Below are 18,331 nucleotides of genomic sequence, written 5' to 3'. Positions count from 1 at the left end.
AATTGAATGCAACAATTACTAATATAGAATATTAGCCAAGTGCTATGACAGGCCAAAGGAAGGACTAGTTAGCTTTTTGGAAGGGCCAGAAAGGGCAAAACAAAATTTGTGATATTTGAGCTACCATGCAAAACAGGTAGATTTAAACAAAATAGCTCAATTTGGAAGTTTTCTACTTTTTTTCTTTTCTTCACCTTAAAACGAAAGTGTGATTTTCTGAAAAATCTGAAGAAGATAGTTGAGAAGAAACAATCCAAATTCTCCACTTGGTAATGGATATGAAGCTCCTAAAGTTGTCTATTATTCTTAACTACGTTAAATATACAATGGACGTGCTTGAGATTTGAATGTAGAATTTGAATTTCGAAATACGTTACATATTGCATGTCAGGATTTTCTATTCTGTTACAGAGAGCTCATAATGGGAGGTTTCACCAAGTGAAATGAGAGAAAAAACTGCTTAATCAAGGTCTCCAGGTCAAGTACTAGTACAAGCTGAGAGATATTCCTGTTGAAATTGTGTTGAAAGACCACATTTCATGCTACTAGTGAAGGAGTGAAAAAAAACCACACACACAGCAAGCTGATTCCACAACACACATCACAATTTCCTTCTGCTTGGAGCGATTCTCATATGTGTCCTTTAGCGAGTCAGCCAGGCCAGAAACACTGCCACTCCTGCTGGGCTGGAGCCAGGAGTGTATGAGATATCTTAAAATCTGGTATTTGTTAGTTTAATCGTCTCCAAACCATATTGCAAGAACAGTAACCCTCTAGAGAAGAGCATCAGGCTATGGAGACTGTTTCCACTTGGTGGAAAATATTATTTCAAAAAGCCCTTATGGAAAAGGGAAATAGAAACAAAGTAAAGAGGCTGGCCCCGTGGCTGAGTGGTTAAGTTCATGTGCTCTGCTTCAGCGGCCCAGGGTTTTGCTGGTTTGGGTTCTGGGTGTGGACACGGCATCACTCATCAGGCTATGCTGAGGCAGCATTCTACATAGCACAACCAGAAGGACCTACAACTAGAATATACAACTATGTACTGGGGGCTTTGGGGAGAAGAAGAAGGGGGAAAAAAAAACAAAGTTAAGAGGCAACATGAGAAGAAAACAAAAGGATATTGGAACACCTTTTGTTCTTTTTCTTTTAAGATATCAATTGAAATAGAAAAAAGGTAGTATCACTGCCGTGCTTTTTGTATCTATAAAACATTGCTATTTTTCATGTCTGTGATACACAGCAATAAAATAAAACAAAATGCAAAATAAAAATCTTGGACCTTTTGGAATCCTAAAAGTTAAAAAATCAAATTAAAATCTGTTAGCCTTTGAGAGGAAATTCTTATTAAAAGTCTGTAAAGTGGATATCACAGAATTTCTCATGGTTATTTCCTTTTAATAATTTCCTTAAATTTGCCAGACAATATTTAATGTCAGCAAAAGTATTCACCAGCAGAATCCATCATTAAATTGGGCACTACATAATACAAAAACCCCAAAACATGGACGCTAGGAGAAAAAAAAAAAAGCAATAATAGAAGATTCTCAAGCAAACAGATGAGATGAGCAAGGTTAGTTTTTAAATCCTACCTCTATCCATCAAAAGGTTTTAGGATGAGTCAACACAAACCTGAAGGTTCTATTAATGTCACTAAACATGGTAATATATACATATAAAGATCAAAAATTTTTTCGGGTTCATAATTTCTATTAAGTTTAAATTGCATAACTAAAGCGTATCTTTTTTAACAAAAACTATAATAATTTTACAATAACAAAACAAAACAATTAGATGGAAGCAAATATGCCCAGACCTTAATGATGCTCAATTCTGGGTCATGGAAACTCATATTCATCATGGGTTTTGGGTCTTGGGAATTGTCATTTTCATCTTTGTATTTTATACATTTGTTAAATAGAAAACATTTTTCAATTGTATTCAAAATAAATGTAAAATAAATTAATTTGAAATATTCTTAGCAAAGAAACAATCTTCATAATTATTGACTATTATAGTAAAAATGTTTTCTAAGAATTTGTATTTTACTATTATAATTTCCTCATGCCTTCAGCTACATATATACAAATGTCCTTGGTGCATCTCTTTAGTGTTCTGTCATGCAGAGTGTCATAGCACAAGCCTATTACTTTATCCTCATATTTGCTTGAAAATATCAGGAAGCATAGTAATAATAATTATTATTATTATTTTGTGTGTGTGTAAGATTCATGCTGAGCTAACATCTGTTGCCAATCCTCCTCTTTTTTTGTTTGAAGAAGATGTTAGCCCTGAGCTAATATCCATGCCAATCTTTCTCCACCCTGTATGTGGGATGCCTCCACAGTATGGCTTATTAGTGGAGGAAGTCCACACCCAGGATCTGAACCTGCAACCCTGGGTCACCAAAGTGGAGTGTACAGAACTTGAAGCACTTGACCATGGGGCCAGCCCCAGTAATTATTATTTTTTGAGCATGCCATAATATACTATCCCACAATTATTATTAACATACGTGACCATATGCAAAGAATGATAATACCTTTATTTTCTCTCTCATTAGTTCTCATCTATGGCATGGCAGTGGGAAAAGTTTCAGTTCAAAGCAGAAAGTTTAATTGATTAAAAGAATTCAAGCAATACATTTAAGTATAATGATTTAAGCAACGGTGTTGTTTGTTTGTTTTTTAGTTCCCCAATTCCTTTAAAAAAATATAGAAGAAGCAGAGGATTTTTACACCCTGTGGTGTTGGAGATAATGGAGGGACCCTTTAGTGGAAACCAATGAGTTCTCTCTTTTCTATATGTGACCTTTGTCTTTTGAATATCAAAAGCTGTTATTAATTCTTCCTTTCTCTTTGCTTTCACACTCCAGTGAGCTTTATCCCTTCAAAGCAAATAGAAGGTTTGGGTAACTGTAGAGTATATCAGTATATGGAAATGCACTTTTTTCCCAAATTTTACATACATATTGCTTTGTATTTTTTAATGGAATGTCCATCTAATTATTTAACCTGAGTCTATCATCAGTGTACAAAAATAGGGCAGTAACACAAAGGAACTGAGACAGAGGTAAATGAATGCTATCCAAGCACTCGTTATGTGACAACAGCTAAAGAAAAAATACACCAAAGCGGGGGGTGGAGGGGGGAGAAGTGGGCAAAACTTACACAAAGCCTTATGGCTACCATGACAAGGTGTACTGATAATTTAAAATGGGGCCCTCAATAGATTACATACTGGTGGTGGTGAGAAAATAAAGAACAGCATTATGGAAGAAATGATCTGCATTCATTATAGATTTATAATATCTAAGAATGCATTGGCTTAAATTTATCTTTATTCCTTTAGAGATTTTATTTTGAATTATGCAAATTTCAAAATATGTGATGGATATTCTAGCATTTATTTATCTCATAAAATGTTAATGTTGAACACTAAATTTCTATGCTCAAAGGTACAGGTTTTAAAAGAGAATGCTACATATGTAGATATACATCACAATCAAGAACTTTGAATCAAGACATAGAGAATCTATTTTGAAATAAAAATTGTGATGATCAAAAATAGTTACATTGAAAAGAGATTTTCTGTTTTCTCAAACATTGAATATTTCAGTCCGAAAGTTAAGAACTGGGAAAGAGATAATATCAAATTAAGTAAAGATAACATTGCTTGGTGTTGTTCTTCCAGCTGTGGAAAAAGAATGCTGACATCCCACCTCTAATTTGTGGCTATCACAAGGATATAATTATAAGAGCAGTTGTCATATATATATTTATCTTAAAATTTTTGAGACATTGAGGACTTCAAAACCAAGATATAGCTGGAAGCACTCTTCCTGTAGAAGCAGTAATTGGAGGCAGAACTCCTTTGCAGTACTGTTTAGAGGGACGTAAAGACTTTAGTCAAGCTGTTGACAAATGGCTGCTTCAAGTGAAAGTTAAGATAATGAGCAAAGGCTTAAATTTTTCTACACAACAAATAATTTTGTCAATATGAGAAATTTACCAGTTTCAAGAATGATATGGGTGAGGAAAAGGATGCAAATAAGTTGATAAAGAACTCTTAAAAGGCAGAAATTACTAAGAATAGAGACAATATTTTAAGCCAACATTGAGTTTATTTTTAGAACTTTTCTTTGGTTATACCAGTGTCTTTATAAAGAGTATTAAATTTATATATTAGAATTCTGTCTTTTCAAATTTTCAGCATTGTTGTTTAATGTAGCATGCCTAAATTTACTACATAGTAGTGTGTATATATGTGTGCATATATGTACACACCTATACATTTACTCACTCAAGAATACCAGCTATACAGTACACACACACACACACACACTATATATATATATACAAATTCATGGTTATTTTTAATGCCCTTGAGTCAATTCCAACTCCTAGCAGCCCTGCTTACAGCAGAGCAGAACTCTGTCTATCATTTTTGCTCCATCCTTGCACCTTCCAGCACTATATCAGACAATGCTCCTTTGCCATTCACAGGGTTTTCATGGAGAGTTTTCTTGGAAATGGGTGCCCAGGTCCTTCTTCCTAGTCTGTCTTTGTCAGAAAGCTCCTCTGAAACCCGCCTACCGTGGCTGATGCTCCTGGTATTTAAAATACTGGTGGCATAGCTTTCAGTATCACAGCCACCTGGAGCCACCACAGTATGACAATGAACAGACAGGTGGTGCGGTTCCTTACATATATATAGCGTATATACCTAGAGATACATAGAGCTGCATATATGCATGTTTACGTGTATGTACATGTACACATATATACATACATAATGTTCACATTCCAGAATACATGTTCAGTCATTCTGAACAATCCCTTTAATAACCTTCATAAAGTCCTGATTTTAAAATTTGTGTTGTGTTTTTTTTTTTTTTTTTGAGGAAGATTAGCCCTGAGCTAACTGCTGCCAATCCTCCTCTTTTTGCTCAGGAAGACTGGCCCTGAGCTAACACCCATGCTCATCTTCCTCTACTTTATATGTGGGACGCCTACCACATCCTGGTGTCCCAAGCGGTGTCATGTCCACACCCGGGATCTGAACTGGTGAACACGGGGCCGCCGAAGCGAATGTGCACAATTAACCGCTGCACCGCCAGGCCGGCCCCTAAAATTGCTAAGTGTTTATTTTCAAATAAAATGAGTAGAAAACGGTTTCCTTTACAAGTTTCTATTTTGACCCAGTTTATTCTACCCAGGTAGGTTAGACATTAATATATTATAGTCACTCATCTCCATGGTTGTAAGAATTCATGTCACTGGAGTATAAACATCTATTTTTAAATAGCCATATTTTTCAAGTTATCTGCAAGTTTCCCAACAGTACTGTTAAGGTATTTTTAGACTCTTATGATAGATTTTAACTATCTGTTATTTTAATTGTGGCGTAAGTACTAGTCTGGGAAAGGTGAATATATGGAATGAAAATGGGCTCTAAAATAAATGAGAAGGATCTAGTATCATTAATGCCTGGCAGTGACAGATGATCAGCTACAAGATTACCACACATTTATTTTCTGATGGAAGTTTGAACTAATAAATCTGTGTTATAAATATTGTGAAATGTATATTAACATACGGTCTTTGGAAATAAACCAGGGATAGAGGAGTAGGGAGTCAGAATCACCATCTCTCAGACGCTAGGCAAATTTAGGTAAGCACTTTGGCACCTTTGGGATTTAGTCTCACATGACTAAAATAAAAGAGCTGAAGTTTAACAGTTGATCTCTATACCTCTGGACATGGTACTTAATTTAGCCTTAAAATTTTAAATTAGATTGTTTAATGAAATCTGAAAGCTTGGTTTTTACTATTTTAGTATTATCAATCTATTTGCTTTCTTAAACTCTTTTCGATTAGTAGTTTTCTTGTTGACAATTTTGACAAATTGTTTATCTTCACATAGTTTACCTTTCCTTTTTCTCTAAAAATTAGTAGGGAACACATGGAGGTGAAATTATATGTATATATTACAAATTATCTATTTTATAAATTATATATTACATATTTTATATACATATATTGTATGCCTTGAAAATTCCGACACAAGGTAGATTCTTTTTAAATGTTAATTTTCACCCCTTTACCATTTTGAATCTTGAGTAAAAATTAGCAAACAATAAATGATCTCCTCTTTCTCTCTTTTTTCCTGCAATAATTGTTTAAAATGTAGCCTTACTGATAGTAATTATATAACCCGGTAAATAATTTTAAAGTTATGACTCAAAAATAATCACACCGTGGAGATAAGAAAGTAAAAAAAATAAAATGCCCCACAATTATGAAATTAACCATAATACTTGTAATTTCTCCACCCTACATCATGAAATTCTCCAGTCTTAGACATTTCAGCTAAATGCATGACTATTCCCAAAGACTTAAAATATGTGTGAAGAATGATTAGAATTTTGAAATCTGTTAAAGATTTCACATTTTGTGACTTGATTATATGCATTCATCACCATCATCAGCTTCATCAGCATCAGACCAAATGTGTGTGTACATACACAGACAGTGTTCATTGTATATAGTATACATATACATGTATATATGTATATAGTACGCAGGAATGCTTCTTACTTATTTTACATATATTACTTCCTTTATTTCTCACAATAAGCCTATATGTTAGATAATACTGGTGTTCTGCTCTTAGAAATGAGAACACTGAAATCCCAAAGGGTTAATATTTGCTCAAGATAATGCAGCTATCAAATGGCATCTATTCATTTTGAGCCTTTGGAAACTACATTTCTAAGAAGGAAAACTATGGAAACTGTTCTCAGAAGGAAATCCTCATTATTACCATGAAATTGAAAGCAATATCACTGAGTCTCTATGTCACCACTGGTAAATCACAAGCCTGTATAGTTTCAGTTTTCTAATCTGTAAAATGAGAAAATTGTATTATATCATTGTAAATCCCCCTTTACCTATTACAAGTTGATAATTTAAGTGCCTGTTAATTATTTTAAATTCTAATTAGTAAAACCTATGTACCAGAACTTGGTCTAGTTCTTTTTCCTCTTGTCTAAGGCCTTAGAGGGAAGTAAAGTCAAGAAATACGCACTTCGTATCTTCAGTCACTCACGCATTCATATCCTCGTTCATTCACTCACTTATTTGTTTAACTTGCACTTACTTATTAAATGCTCACCCTGATCCAGGGTCTTTGCTATTTACTGGGGTATACTAAAGTGGCATCATCTACCTGGTATCACAATATAGATAGGAGGCAAACAATAATGTAAAAATCCCACCGGTAATTTCACAATTATAAATTAAGTGCTATGAAGACACAGTGCAGAATACCAAGAAAGCATATAAAAGCAGGGGCACTATAATGGCTATGCATACTCAGGGATGAGTAGATCAGCTTTGCAGTGACTGTTATGAGGAGAATCATTACAAAATGGAGATACACTAAACAACAATGTACATTTTATATATATAAGTGACTTCTCTCTCATTTAACTACTTCATTTTGGTACCAAAGCCTTAATATTGAAGTATTTACAATCATCATCAGACAGGATTGGCTAGGTTATGTGGTAACCAACAACCCAAAATCTTATTGATATGTAAGATTAAATGTTTATTATTCCCTCACATTAAATGTCCATCAAGGAGCCGGATGGGGATGTGCTTATCCTTGCCGCTCAAGGACTCAGGCTCACACAGACTCTTTCTCAATATGTGTGTACATGAACACCATGACAGATGGAAGAGAATGTGTCAAATAATGTATTAGAGCTCAAAAGCATTTGCCTAGATATAATACATGCCACTTCCACTCTTTTCCATTGATCAAAGAAAGTTACTTGTTCAGAACTACCTTCAAATGAGAGGAGAAAGTACAACCTTACCATGCATCCAGAAGTAAAATCTGATGTTTATGAACCTCCTGACAACTAACACAAAACACAGCCTCTGTGGGAGCTTTGAAGATGTGTAAAATACCTGAGTGAGCGTTCAAAAAACCCACTAGTAACATTAGCACGGGCTCTGTTAAGAAGGGTGGTTGAATTTTGTTTAGGGAAGAATAGCAAATCTCTATTTATTTGAACATCTAAGTGCCATTATTTAAAACGCCCTTTTATCCACCTGATGAATATTTTATCCATTCTTCACTCCCAAATCCCCTATCACTTCCTCTGCAAACTCTCCCCTCACCCTCCAAGTAGCAATAATCACTCACTCTCCTTGCAATCCCTGCGTGCTTTTCCTGCTTTGCATTTATCGCGCTTAACTGTCATTTGTTTATTTATCCATTTGAACATGACTGGATGACACGTTCTCTGAAAGCAGAGACTGTGCTCTCTTCCTCTCTGAGTCCTCACCATGTGTCACAGTGACTGGAACATAGAAAATTTCCAAATCAGGTGGAATACTTTATTGTATCCTGAAAACTATGTGTTTAATAACAAAACATATGTGATTGGCTGATGAGAAAAGAGCATTAAAGACGGGACAAATATTGCGAGTCATAATAGGATCAAAGATTGTCCAGGAACTTGCTACAGATGAATTCCAAAAGATAGTACTGCATCAGATGTGTTCATTTTATAATCAGAACCACAAGACATTTTACTGGTGGGGGGGGGGGCGTGTATTGTTTTGGTGGTAAGAGCAACTATCTAGATTAAGATTTAGAAAACTAACTTGTATTTTGTTGTGTAAGATTTGCTGATGGGATATTTTCACCTATTGAAGAAGCTCCTTAAAATATACTGCGTTTAACATCATAAAAATAGCATAGCTGTTCTTTTCATTTCTTGAACAACTCTACTACTCCTAAGAAGAAAACAATTACATATATACTCTATCTGCATATAAATATAATATAACGTTTCTCTAGGTTCATCTCTTAGATGAATTTTTCACATCTCTTAATTAATGTTACCTCAAAATTAAAAATGTGACAGTTTAGTTAACCACTGATTGTCATATGTAAATAGAAGTTTTAACTCAATTAGTGTTATATATGCAGAGCTGAGAAGAATAATGATCAAGCAACTTGCCATAATTACTCAGCTGCATCAACGATCTTATTGAAAAGCAAGTTAATTCAATTTGAAGTTATTGGCCTCTAGGTTAAAGTAAAAGTAGGGGAAAAGAGGTTTGCCTGCTCCAAGTTAAGATGGTACATGGATAAATGTTATCTCACAAAGGAGTATATAATTTATTTAGTCTTTATAAAAAGTCACCTCTTCTTTTTCTCTGTGAAAATTTATGTAGCCTGTCTTTGGCTCTATTTCAAAAGACTTTCATGTTAAATTAAAACTGGGATAGGAAAACTTTATTTTTAAAACACTGCAAAGACTAGTGGGTCCATTTAGAGCATAGTTAAGATGATGTAATTAGGAAGTAGATTGCTCTGAAAGAAAATTATCCAGTCTGGACTTTGTGATATCGCAGCTTCACTGAAATGGGTATTGCTTTAGAATATTGTTCAGGAATCTGATTAGTCAAATGCAGTCTGGGTGAAACTTGAGTTGAATCCTTTATTTTAGTGTCTTAGTGGAAAGAGCTAAAATTCATTTGGCTTATTTAAAAATGAACTAAATGCTTTATAAAAGCTCACTCTCACTTTATGAAAAACTCTTGAATCTTAACTATGTTAAAATAGCTATGCCATTCCTTTGGCAAATAGTCATGAGTGAAATCATTAGTAAAGAGGGAAAAAACTTAATCCATTAGTTTTCATGAAAACCAAATTACTTGGCTAGAAATAAAGTTACAGGTTTAATACAGATAAAATGATTTTGTTCAGCCATATCTGGTAGAAAAAGAACGATGGATACAATGTGAAGTAAAACTTGTCTGCTCCCTGTCAGCACGCTTAGGTCCATGAGGGCGACAGATGCACCAACACAGAACTAAATAAATGCACTACCTTTATCACAGGCTGAGCTTTGACCTCAGACTCCATTGTAGTTACCTGAAATGGTGACAACATTAATTACAGAGACTATTTTGGATCTCCAGCCTCTGGATAAAACTAGAAGCAGGTTGAGTGGCTTCCTTGACTCATTTCTTATAGGACTTCACCCCAATTTGGCCCTCAAGATCTTACAATTTTGAAAGCAAAAGGATATGAGGAAAGAAGATTCCTCAAGGGAAAAAAGACAAATTTTATCCCTAGGGCTTAAGACAGAAGATTCAATACCTCTGAACAGTGAGTAGAGATAAAAGCTGTTTAATAAGGAAGCCCAGATTGATACACACTATATTCATTTCTCTGCACGATGTAAAATATGCCGTAGATTACAGTAGACTACTCTAGAATCAGGTATCAGATCACTTCTTCCCATTTAATTATCACCAAATTGGTCTTTGTCATGATTATCTTACTCTCTGTTGAGGGATATAATAAAAATCTATGCTTATTCTAAACATATGGTTAAAAATATTGCTCAGAATATATTCCCTATGGGGGCAAAGGCAAATAATACTTGTTGTTTCTTTACATGGATTATCTGTGTTTTTGTAAAATACACATTGTCTTACATTTAGGTTTATGATCCATTTGGAATTATTTTTTGCATATGATGAGAGGAAAGAATCTACGTTTCTCTGTGTGTTTTTCAGATAGGACCAGAGCAACTCCTATTTTCGGGCTAATTTTATCCCACTGTTGGTTACCTTCTGAGTACAACATCCCCTGCCTTCAATATCTCTTGAATTAAGAGACTTTTTCATTATGGCAACAAACTGTTTATGACCCTTTAGAAACTCCATTGACCGTTCCTTATGCTCCCATTCACCCAAGGCTTGTGTAGTTTCTTCACACGTTACTGTTTTTTAACTCAGCTGTAGATGCAAGGTTGACCTTGAAAAGATCTCCAGAACTCTCTCTCTTTGCAGTTGTCTCCTCTCCAGTACTCTGTCCTGCACGCTCTAGCTGCTTTGCCCTCCCTGGAATCTCAACTCTGTCTCCTCCACTCACAGAAATCCCTCAGCTCTCTCTTGGTCCCACCTTCTTGCTCTGTGCCAAGGAGGTTCTCTACAGGCAGTATGCTGGGAATATTACTGGGCTTGGCTCATTTGTTCTTCCTCTCTCAGAAATCACTGTCCTATACTGACTTTTGTTTGACAACTCTATTTTATATATTTTCTATGTTTTTTAGTTGTTTGAGAAGAGAGTGTTATCTAGTAAATGTAACTAAATCTTGGCCTAAAGTTCAACTTCTGTCCTGTTCTTATTTCCTTTTTTACCTCTTTACATTTTAATATGATAGTTTCAATTAATTTGTCTTCAAGTTCTCTGCAGTGTCTAATAGTGTGATAAAACTTTCAGAGGGAAATCTCATCTCTAATTTGTCTGTTTGCTTGTAGCATTTCCTTTATACTCTTCTCTTTTAGGTTTAAATGTCTGCTAAATTCACCATTTTTTTCAGGCATGTTCTCTACCTTTTCAATAGATCTTCTGAGATGTCATTTATAATTATTTTAACCTTTTGATTGATAGTTCTAAGATCTTTATCATTCTAGGCTTTTTTTCTGTTAGCTATTTATTTCTTGAGTTGTTGGTGGTGGTAGTTGTGGTGCTGCTGCTGCTGCTTCTTTTTCTTCTTCTTCTTGTTCTCCTTCTCCGTGTTCTCTGCTATTTCTTATAATATTACATGTTGATTATGGGAGAAAACTGTAGAGAACGAGGTAAATGGGATTTATGCTAAGAAGTTATTATGTCTCTTGCTTTTTTTAAAGCAAATAATGATGGACATTGAATCACTAAGGTCCGTAAATGAACTGGTACAACATTTTATTATTGGCGAAGTTAACTATAATGGAACACATACTTTTAAATTCCTTAGGGAAGGGGCTCCTGCTCTCCTGTTCTTAAACTATGCACCAGGGAGGTCAAAGGCCCTTTTTTTTCCAGGTCTTCTCCTTCATTCTCAGCTTTTAGCAGGCCCTGCCAGCCTTCCCCAGAAAAGGAGCATCTCTCTATGCTCTTGCTCCTTCCCAGGGGAAGACTACTTTGGCTTATTACTTGATATTAGGTGTCTGGTAGAAATAGAGAGCTTTCTTGGTTTCATAAGTTAATAAATGTTGAATCTAGATGACGGTTACACAAGCTATAATGTACTGCTCTTTCGACTAATTTGAAGGTCTAAAATTTTTTAAATGTTTGGAAAGATACAATGTCTACTTCTCCTCTAGAGAATAATAACTTCCTGAGCTATAAGATTTTCTAATTCAACCATAAACAACATCCATTTGTTACATACAGCCATGAAAAATTGTTAAAGTTTGTGAAGAACATTGAAGAATACATTAATTTACGCAGTCTATTTATGCCTACTAAACTTTTGGATTCTTGAGTTATTGAGGCCCACTCCTTTCTGTATAGCCCATAATAGTTGATTATAACTGATCCAAAGTTTTTTCAAGACTAATTGACTGAGAGTCAAATCACGTTTGTTAATTTATGGAAAATAATTTAATTCAGATTATGTTAAGCAGACCTGCTGTGATAATGTTACATAAAAGTAAAAATGAGGGGCTGGCCCCGTGGCCAAGTGGTTAAGTTCATGCACTCTGCTGCAGGTGGCCCAGTGTTTCGTGGGTTCAAGTCCTGGGTGTGGACATGGCACTGCCCATCAAGCCACGCTGAGGAAGCGTCCCATATGCCACAACTAGAAGGACCCACAAGGAAGAATATGCAACTATGTACTGGGGAGCTTTGGGGAGAAAAAGGAAAAAAATAAAATCTTTAAAAAATAAATAAATAAAAGTGAGATTATATTTTTTAAAAAAGAATATTATGGGAAGTGGAAATATTATCAAGTCCAGAAACAGATGATATGAATGTTTTTTTTCCTAAAAGAGAAGTTATTATTATTTGAACAAACATTTAATCACCTACTGTGTGCAAGATATACAGTTCAGTAGGCACTTAAATGTTGTGAGTATGAAAAAGTCACATTTTGCTCTTAAGATAAAGAGTAGCTTATTTTAATTCAATATCTTGGTGAATTATTGAATCTGTTTACAATGTTTGGTTCAAAAGTTAAAACTAATTATTTTGTTTCTCATTCTTTTGTCTAACAAGCAAATTATATGTTTAAAAATATGCAGTTCTGCTTATTTGTAGCTAAATATATTTGTGTTTTGTTGTCAACTGAAGGGAGAAAATTAATTGACCCACTATTAAGTTGACGTTATGTTCTTCAAGGGAAGAATACCTCTTATATTGAGTGAGTCATGTTATACCACAGTTGCCATTTCTATGGGCTATTTTTATCTGTTATTTTTTGGTGATCATAAGAAATCTACGTAATCACAGAGAAAGCCTGTTACTCTCAGACTAACTAAAATATATTTAAATGCTCTTTTTAAAAATTTGATTTCATTAAAATTAAATAAGTATATAAGATCGAAATATTTTAAGAATACTTCGAATATGCATGTTCTAATGTTGATTAATGATGATATTCATGATGAGTTTTTTATCTTTTATCATATAACAACAATGTAGAAATTCTAATACTATCACTCAGAAATTTTCTGTTTAAGATGTTATTAAATAAATACTATATAATATCCTAAGCACAAAATTGGGGGTAATAAGAGAATTTTCTCAAGAACTAACTGGATGTATTTTATACTTCCTTGAAATTGCTCTAAAATGGATAGTAGATGATTGAAATGTAAGCCCACCTCTTCCACCAAAGATTTTAAGCTTTTGGTAAAAAAGTTACTGCATAAATGCCGTAGTACAATTAGATTCCTTCTACCTAACACCTATCCAAAATAAAGTTCTGGAAAAAAATTTCAAATGAAAATATTACTAATTGCATTTTGTTTTACATTATTTGAGCATAAATCAACAGACTGTCTTCTGTAAATGAAATATGATTATAGTCTTTACTAAAGAAATTAACATTTTATTGTTATAAATGTAGTAAATTAAATATAAAAATGTATATATATAACAAGAATGAGGGGAGAATTAGAATAATTAGAAAGAAGGGTAAGGGGGATAATGTGTCATAGGAGAAGACAAATAAGCTCTGTCTAAAATTAAAGTATTTAATTTTAAAAATTACTTCTATCATTAATGTTTTATATTTTTCTTAAAATTATAGGAATCACTCAAACATAAAAATTTATTGCAAAGAAGAAAAATTTATCCTAAATTCAGCTATTCTTCATATTTCATAGTGCTTTTATCTCCATAAATTTTACATAAAATTAAAATTATTATTTTTATTTAATAATTATATATAATCAATTATTCCTTTTTTAAAGAAAAACTAAATCAGGAATAAGGAAATATTACATATAAAATTTTCTAATTGTTAATAAGCTCTCCATAGTGTCAGTTTTGCTGAGACAAGAAGATTGATAGTTCAGGGGAGAATCTTTCAGTTGAAATTTCTGGAGGACTATACCAGAGGAGCTGGGTAACTTGAGGTAGACAGAACTTTACCAAAATTTCAACCCATCACCTACTCATCTAGAAATCTGGTTGGAGTAAGGTTACCAGCCACCATTCTATCTGCCTAGCCAAGCAAAGAGGAAAGCCTCCCTAACGAAAAGTAATCTCAATGGGAGCCTCTATAACTTTTTTATAGACAATGTTTGACATTCAATAAAAAACAACAGCAACAAAATTACTAGACATGCTAAAATACAGGATTATATGCAATGGCTTTGAGAGTTGGCGGAGTCTTGATTTGTGGCTTTTGCAATTTCTGTGGTTTAAACATTCCCATCATGAGTGATTTTACACTACCAATACAAAGTTATTGAATGCAGAGCTAAGAAGAGATAGTGTCTGCTGTCCCAAGTGCATATGGACCAAATCCAGATCCAGATCTGGAACATCAATGAATATAACACAATATGAAGAGAGAGTCAAACCATAGAAACAGACTCCAGAGTATCCACACACTGGAGCCTCCTGCCAAGAAATTTAAAATATGAATGAGATTAGCTATTGGAGAAAATAGATGGGAAATTCTTAAAGTAGATAAGATCAAAAGTTTACTAGAATCTATTAAAAAAGGGATCAAATGTATATTCTATATCTGAAAATGCAATGAATGAAATTAAAAACTTAATATTTAGTTTTAACAAAAGAATAAATCCAGGATTAGATTGGAAATCTGTAAATCATATCAACAGAAAATATTCAAATTGAAGCATTCAAAGAAAAAGATAGAAAAATACAGAAAAAATATAAATGAAAAGGTCTAACCTATGTGTAATTCAAGCCCCATAAAATGTGAAGTCCCATAAAAGTGTGGCAGTAGCAATATTGAAAAAGCTAATCACTGTGTTTAAGAAAATAATAATTATATAAGCTAAGGATTCAAGGAGGATTGTGACCTCTAGTAAAATAAATAAATATAAAAAACAGCATACATTGGCACCTTACAGTTAAACTGAAGAAAAACATAGAAAGCAAATAATTTTAAAAGTAGCAAGAAGGGAGGAAAGAGAAAAATTTATCTTCAAAAGAACAAGAAAAATACTGACAACTAATTTCTCAACAGAAGCAACGGAAGTCAGTCATTGAATATTATTTGCTAATACAGATTTTAATGTTTTTTGCTTCTATCTTCACCCATCCCCATGTTCTTATCTGCCATCTAAATCTTGGCGAAAAATAATCTTTTAGCTAATATCTCAGTCTGGAATATCACATTGTATTCCCCACAAACAATTCAAGCTCATTGCCTCTGGTCCTAAACTCACTTATTCATTCTCCCAATGTCCTCATATTCTAGAATTTCAGTATAGCAATGGGCTGGTAGGGTTACTGTTAAATTCTGAATGAATTTCAGGTCTCCATGAAGCCTGACTTTTCAAGTGCTAGATGAGTCTCTTATGCTTCAGTTTCCCTCATTATATGTGCTAATCATACCTTGTCCTTTTCCGTCACGGCATTGTTAGCTATGTGTAGGACTATAAGATATATGACTCTCTCTCTCTCACTAGAATAGAAGCCCATAAACTCAAGGTTGATTGCTATTGTGGGTAACATTATATCCCCAGATCTTGGCACAGTGCCTGTTGCAGTGTTGGTTGTCAATAAACATTTAAGGAATGAATTAATCAATACTTCTTTGATTCTACTTGTATTCTTACAATAAACTCCTGTTACCAAAATTAATCTGAATTTGTGGTTTCCTTGTGATGGAAAAAGCCAACTGCATATTAGTTACCTGCAATTCCCCCTAAATATCATTCTATCTTTCACCTCCAAGCCTCTGTCCCTACTATTTCTTCTCCTTGACATGTCCTCCATACATTTTTGCACTTGATTGTTCATTCTCAAAACATAATTCAAACTGTACTTTTTCCTTGAATTATGCTTCAGCTCTGCAAGTCTAGGGTAAGAGACTTTCTTTTCAATCTTATAAACAGATTCTCATGACTAATATCAGCCCATCTCTCTTCTGTCTTAAACCATTGCCTATGGGATTGTAAATATGTTGTGTTAGAAACTTTTTCAATAATCTGTAGCGTATATAATGTTTATCCAATAAATATTTGGTGAGTAAAGAAGTTAAATGGCAAATCCTGGCTTTGATTCAGGGAATCTCATTCAATTACTCTCTTCCCTGAAAAACAAATGCCAAATGTTTTAGAGATCAAATTTCTCCATAAATGTTATCTTTTAGAATTCATGTTACTACTTCAATCATTAATTTAATAGATGAATTACTTCATTTATTCAATATCACATTATTGAGCAACTGAATATTTCTTAAACATCAAGCTCTAGAACCTAAAAGATATTGGTATAGGCCCCGGGAAAAAAAAACTTGGAGAAAAAGAATGTCTGCTAATCATATAAGAGCTGCTGATCTGTAAATCAATATAATATGATATAGTAACAGAAATATGTATCAACTAGAGTGCTAACACTGATGAGAGAATAGTCAACTTCACTGGGAAGGAGAGTTAAATGGAAGCTTTGGGGGGAAGCAATGGTGAATTTGAGTGTCAGGAATTAATTGTTTTTCAAATAAGGAAGAGAAGGAAGTTATATGCATAGGGATTATATGCCTAAAGTAATGGAGAGAAAGATTAAAAAACCACCACAGTTAGAAAATTACAACTCTCTCAATATTATTTGAGTGTAGCATGTAATGGGGGGCAGGAATTACTGAGTGAATATGCAGCTAAGGTAAGCAAGGCTGCTTTTGGAGTCATGTATTCTGTCATGCTAAGAGTTTTGACTTTCCTGTGCAGGTAATAAGAAGTCTTTGCTAGGTTTTAAGTAAAGTAGTGGTATGATCATTGATGCAGAAAGAGCACTCTGAGCAATGTCTACACTTTGGAGAGCAAAGATTAGAATAGAAAGACCAATTTAGAAGCAGTTCTACAGGTGATGGAGGAAAGAACTGGAGCAACTGCAGTGAGTTTGAAAGAATAATTTGGATTCAAGAGAAAAAATTGATAATAGAATTAAGGAAGACATAGTTGCCTATTACATATGGGCAGCAGGGGCACATAAGTGTGGATAAAAATTAACTGATTTCTAGCTTACCTGACATCACAGTGGTGGCATTAACGGTAATAGGGATAACAAGAGGAAGCAGAATATGCAAATCCTATTTTTATGTAAAGAAAGAATGTTAGTATTAATGAGTGAACAACTATCATCATTTATAATATTGCTTCATATTGTTTGTCGTAGTTGGTTAGGTTCCTGTGATTATTTTTAAACCTTAAAGAGAAAATGAAAATGAAAGTGATTTATTGTTAGACTCTAACCATGCTACTGCTGTTCTTCATGGGATGCAAGTGGAAATGTATAGCTTGTCCAAGATATCCTCATGGAATGAGCATGTGTGGTAAAGGAGCCATTAGTCACACACTTGTGGTTGTGGGTATCTGTCTTTATCTTTCAATTTTGAATTATCCTATATGAAATTCACTAAAAAGATATTTCAAAGGGGACAGTAGTGTTTATTGTAAAATAGCCCCAGAAAAAGAGGGGGGAAATAGCACCTTCACAGTGATTATGACCAGAGTTTGTGTTCCCTAAGGGGTAGTGAAGCTACTATTTGCATCTTAAAATGAGATCCTTTGTCCTCCTTCCTTACTTCATTCCTTCTCCCTTTCTCTCTCCACTCTTTCTTTATCCAAGATTTTTTGTGTATTTTTCTTATTGTGCTTTACGTGAAAGTTAATAAGTAAACTGAAAGCTTCAAATGAAATTAGAAAACCAACCAAGTTAATATTGTTGGTGATCTTCAAAGAGTAGTAATACCAAACACTGTGAAAGAATTTAATATCATAAGCTCTCATTCTTTAAGCACTGATGCAAATTTTTCCTTGCACATAGGTTG

Source organism: Equus caballus, chromosome 28 (assembly GCF_041296265.1).
Source record: "Equus caballus isolate H_3958 breed thoroughbred chromosome 28, TB-T2T, whole genome shotgun sequence".
Taxonomy (NCBI): Eukaryota; Metazoa; Chordata; class Mammalia; order Perissodactyla; family Equidae; genus Equus; species Equus caballus.
This window is presented reverse-complemented; position numbering follows the sequence as displayed.